General features: G+C 33.9%; 1 non-coding gene across 1 annotated transcript; it reads right to left on the bottom strand.

Moving 5' to 3' along the window:
• Positions 1 to 5041: 5041 nt before the first annotated feature.
• TRNAN-GUU (transfer RNA asparagine (anticodon GUU)) lies at positions 5042 to 5113 on the bottom strand. The gene has a single exon. It is a non-coding gene; the product is annotated as a tRNA-Asn (tRNA).
• Between the last annotated feature and the right edge of the window lie 755 nt (positions 5114 to 5868).

Below are 5868 nucleotides of genomic sequence, written 5' to 3'. Positions count from 1 at the left end.
AGAAACAATTAGGTATTTCAACTTAGTGTTGGATGCTATTATTGACATGCAAGATCAATTTATCATTTGAAAATCGTCTACAGAGGCACATTCAATTATTAGACATAATTATAAATGATGGCCATACTTCAAGCTATGGAATCCTTAAAATTCCAAAATTTTGTTTATTTATGTTTCAAGATTATGGATGTTAATCTAATAGATCAACGATATTCTAGGATTGTATAGGTGCAATTGATGGTACATATGTACCAACATCGGTACCTAAAGAGATTGAAGGTAGATTTCTTGGCCGAAAACAATGGTTATCACAAAACGTGCTAGCGGCTTGTGATTTTGATATGAAGTTTACAATGGTTTTAGCTGAGTGGGAGGGGTCGGCTTTAGACTAAAGGATATTAGCTAGTGTCATTACAATGGAAAATGGAATTGTGTATCCTCCAAGTTTGTGATTGGCATTATATTTAAACATAAGATAGATTTACTTTTCCTTTTTATTCAAGCACTAATCTTTAGTGCTTATGTTTATATGGCCAGGTAAGTACTATCTAGCTGATGCTGGTTTTCCCTTGCTTCGACACTTTGTTATTCCATTTCAAAGTATTCGTTATCATCTCAATGAAATACGGGGCTGAATTCCAACAACATAAAAGGAATTATTTAATCATAGGCACTCCTCTCTTAGGAATCACATTGAGCGAGCCTTTGCTGTGTTGAAGAAGAGGTTCGACGTATTAAATATAAGACCAAAGTACTCCTTGAATAAGCAAATAGATATTCTATTAGCTTGTACATCAGTGCACAACTTCATTTGCGGAGTAATGCCACCAGACTCTATATTGGATGAAGTGGATAAAGATTTTTTAACACATGTTTTTTATCCAATGCCAGTTATTGAGCCACAACTTAGTAGAATTGAGAGTGGTCGACAAGGGGTTATATTGAAGGATCAAATCACGCATCCAATGTGGGGTGATTGGCAAGCACGCTATCAATGCCGAATTTGATGCATCCAATAGATATTGGCAATCTTTTCTGTACATGGATATTTTGGGGTCATGCTTTGTACATGGTGAATTAAGTGGTGCATTCTATGTCATGTTCTTTGTGTTAGTAGTCTTTTGGATTATAGTAGTAGAACTTATTAAGTAGGTATCCTTTTTTGGTTGTCAATCTTTTTTGTATATGGATATTCCTGGGGCCATGCTTTGTATATGGATATTTTGTGGTCTTGTAATTGGTTAATGAATTTAAAATATAGAAACAGATGCAAAGAAGTTGTAATTCCTAGAGTTGCAGGAACCTCTTTTGCCTCTTTGTTGACTTGTAGATGCAATTGTTTTTGTCACTTTCGTTGTCCAAATGGTTATTGAACATGGATCCAACTATTGATGTATAAAATAACTTAGCCTTATTTGAACTAAATGGGGTTGGATGCTTTGATACACATGGGAAATCTATTCCAATCTATTCCAAGTTCATCCTCCTCCCCAAAAAAAAAAATAAAACAACAACTACTTGGTTATGTAGGTAGCCAAGATGTAGCATCAAGGTAGTTGAAAAAAAAATACTAAGTTTTGATAGATTTTGACACAGTTTAGTTAACATTGCGAAAATTTGGATAGTTTTGACCAATAAATAACCAAGATTAGACCAATTTTAACCAATATGTTTGATAATTCTAGGTAGTTTTGACAAGGTATTTTAGACCAAATTTGACCGGCCCAAAGGAAATACTTTCTGAACAATTTTCTTCTCTCTTTTTTCCTCTCTTAAGATTTAACGACCTCTGTTGTTTCCTCCAGAAAATAATGTTTCTCTGCTTCTTTCTTCTCCTACCTACTGCTATTAATCTTCTCTGTTCTCATATCTCTGTCAACAGTCCCTCTTTGTTGTCTCTTCTTGTGCCCTCTTTCCTCTGCATCTCCTTCTCCAATATTGGTTTGAATTGGTCCTAGTTGGTTGATCTGCATCATGCACATCTTGTTTCCTAAGTTATCTTTGTTTTGTTTTTCTTTTTGTTTCCTTTTTTGTAAGTCTAGTTTCTCCAATTATGATCAAGGAAGGTTATAAATTTATAGTAAGCAGCCAGCTTCTACATGATTGAATTAATGGAATTGATTTGTTTATTGTTGCAATGAGATGTTGCTTGCATCTCTCATTTGGCTCTTCAAACTAATATTCACGGTCTACCACCAGCAAATCCATCTTCCTTATCTGCATTAATGCGGGTATTAGAGCCAAACCTGACCATAAGTATTTTTGGAACTCGAGAAATCGACGACTTCTTTCCATTTTGAAAAAGCTAAACAAGATAAATGGTGAATTAGGAGACTACCCCAATTAGTGGTATATATTGGTTGACTTGAAATCTCCAGATGAATCCCGTAAAATCAGATTATGAACTAGCTTGATACATAAAAAGACCTAGATCTTGATTGAGACGAGATATCTCACCATAACTTGACTGAGTTTCAATATTAGCTTAGTTTTTCAAGATTTTGGTCTATGTTCATTGAAAATTCATTGGAGATGACCTTATAGATCATTGCTACTACATCTACAACCAATCTAGCATTCTTTCAAACACATCCAAAAGAAAGTAATTTGAACATTTCTAATGTTGGTTGAAGTTTTACAAACTCTATGATTTGAGTACTTTATGCAATTAAATTGTTCGTAGAAAAGGGTATCTTTAGACTTCTTGGTTCATCATCATGGTTACAACCTACATAGTAGACAAACTCCAAGTTTTATCCTTTTTTCCCCATAAATTTGATATTGATGTGGTGTTCAAAGGCCTAAAGTAGGCTATATACCATGTTTCAGCACTGTCCTTATCAACATTCTCTAAGATGGGCATTTGAGTTGCACCCCAGGTGAAAGAATGGGGGGGGGGGGATGACCAAACATCCCACCTTGGTTTTTGAGGGAGTGAGATCGAGTTCTTGAACCATGGCCATAGGAGCAATGCATGGAAGAATACAATGGTAAGCTCCCAAATGTTGGAAGAACAGATATATCTAGTTAGCATTGAAGAACCATCCAATGCTTATACTCTTTGATACATGATCAAACCCTCCAACATGTGTTTTCACATTGCAACTTTAACAACAGATTACTTATACTTGATTTTGTATTGTTGGGTGCTAGTCTGATTTTCTTCTTTATCATCCAAATTACTTCAAGTTTGAATTCTCAACCAGATTACATGCACCAAGAAATCTAAAAATTAAACATTTTTATTTCATAAATTTGTATGATTGAATGAAAGGCTTTAGATATCAACTATTAAAATATGGCTCCTAACATGACTAGAATTGGTCTAAGCCAACGCATAGTCAAACAAACTAGTAACTTAATTGAAAAATCGAAGATAGGAGCAAAAGCCTGGTTTGGGTTTCCATACTTGGTCTTGCTGGTCCCATCTACCTACCCAAGCAAATATAAGTAAGTAAAAGGTGTTTGGAACGGTTAAGTTTTGGTAAGTTACTTCCTTATATAGTTTATATTGGACATTATCATTGGCTTTGTGTATTGAATTCAAATATATTTCTTATTTTGCAAGAGCATCTTGAAGCCAAACCTTTTTATCAACAAAAAATTTGAGTTATTTGAGATTTGGGAAAATCTTTTTGATGAGGAAACCGCAACTAGGCAATGGGTTCAAACTCAAAGTAGTAGTCAAACTTACCACCAGAACCAAGCAGAGGCAATGGATGGGGATCAAATCAACTTTGGTGATATTCCAATGGGGTCAGAAGTGAATGCGTCACAACAATTTTTTCTTAATCCCAAATTCCAATTACGCAGTCTTTTGGAGAGGGAACTAATCATCAAGGTCAGCCTACTACTCCATCAAAACAGAGGGGAAAGACAAGGTTTGTACGCCCAACAAATGACCAATATTGCTCAAAGTTTAAATGTGATGGTAAATGCATTTTGAGAGAATGATTTGACACCTTTGCTTTTTCTCATACAAGAGATCCTCAATGTTCTCATTGATATTGTTGAAAGGCCATTTGAATATTTGAGTGAAAATCCGATGAAAGCAAATGTGTTCGTGACATTCAACGTTTCACGTAGAGCATCATTTATCCAAAGGTTATGGCAACCTCAGAACAACAGTGGATATAAGATTTCAAATTTATGGAGACTTTGTTTTTTTGTGTAAGGTTTATATTATAAGAAAACCTTAAACATATGGGTATTGTGGTATAAGATTTATTTACAGAGAACTGTTTCAACATTTGGAACGTGGACTCTCTTAAAAAGGTTATAGATGAATGGAAGAGGGTAATGGTAAAAATGGACAAACTTAATGGTAAGATCGGTAATTTTTAACTCAAAATTCAGCACTGGGCGTTTTAAAAAATTTATTAGGCAAAAGGCCTAGAACAGAGAACCGTTGAGGCCGTTGTGCTATTTAACATAGCTTTAATTTTTTTTTCCTTTTTTATAAATAATTTGGGATCTCTTGCAACAAAGGCACATTAAAGAGTCAATTTTACTCGACAACTTGCGAGAGCAATTCTGAAGACTTTTCTGAGGTCCATGCATTATTTTGTATATAGATTACCATATGAAATGCTTTATCTTAATATTGATTCTAAAGGTTATAATTGTTGAATATAAATTTGAGATGAATTTTGGATTTATTTTCTCTTCATCTCTTTAGCTCACATGGAAATGGAGCTGGTCAATGCAATTATAATAATTTATTTAAAGTATATTTATTATATAATATTTATCGGTTTATTACATCGTAAAAAATAGAATTCAATAAATTCCCCTAAAATAAAAGTTTAACAAAGGTTATTTGACATTTATGTAATTTTATATCATGATTTTGACAATTTTACCACCCCATCCAACCAAACAAGTATTGGGGTGGTAAAGTATTTTTTCCATGCCAACCAAACAAATGGGATACGATAAGATAGAATGCAATAGAAAGAAAGACAGGGAACGGGTTACCTACTCCTAACGGTCAAAGCGAGCCCTTTCATTCTGAATTCATTTAATTCGGAATGAATCAAATCTCCCCAAGTAGGATTCGAACCTACGACCAGTCGGTTAACAGCCGACCGCTCTACCACTGAGCTACTGAGGAACAACGGGAGATTCGATCTCATAGAGTTCAATTCCCGTTCTCAACCCACGACCAATATGAACCCGAAGCTTCCTTCGTAACTCCCGGAAAGTATGTGTGGGAAAAATCCTTTTCTTGTCTCCCACTCCACCAACATGTGGGACTCAAAAGTAAAACTTTCATACCCTATTTTATCCTGCAAACAAATGGTGCCTAAGGAGCATAAAATCCATGACATTTTTACTAAGAAGTGCTGGTCATTACAAATTGAGCAACCTTTTCAATGGTTAGTTTAAAGACAATATCCATAAACTTTATCTCCCATACCCAGTGAAGCTTTAAGATTGAGAGAAGAAGAACTTGCAAAACATTTAACTTGCTTGCATCCGCACTTAACTGTAATTCTATAATATTAGAGGATGTCTTTGATATACTTTTATATAAATGATTTAATCGATAAATTAAATAATTTAGGAGTTGGAATTAATTAATAGAATAACTTAAGTGTCAGCATTGAAAATAGGGTAAATTACATATGGATCCCTTATATTTGCAATCTATTATATATACTGTCATATCTACTACATTAAAAAAAAAAAATCAATTACAATGTCCTTTATTGTTAATAATTGAAAGTTATAAATGAAAAATTACAGAAATAGTAAATGAACATTTGTAATTAATTTTTTTTTAAGGATAAGAGATGTAACTGAATACAAATACAGTTCTATATATAATTTGCCCTTAAAAATATATCTAAGGGGTTTAATGTTTGA

Source organism: Hakea prostrata, chromosome 2 (assembly GCF_041222555.1).
Source record: "Hakea prostrata isolate BN-2017 chromosome 2, UWA_Hpros_2, whole genome shotgun sequence".
Classification (NCBI taxonomy): domain Eukaryota; kingdom Viridiplantae; phylum Streptophyta; class Magnoliopsida; order Proteales; family Proteaceae; genus Hakea; species Hakea prostrata.
The sequence above is the reverse complement of the archived record's forward strand: the minus strand, read 5'-3'. Positions and strand labels throughout refer to the sequence as shown.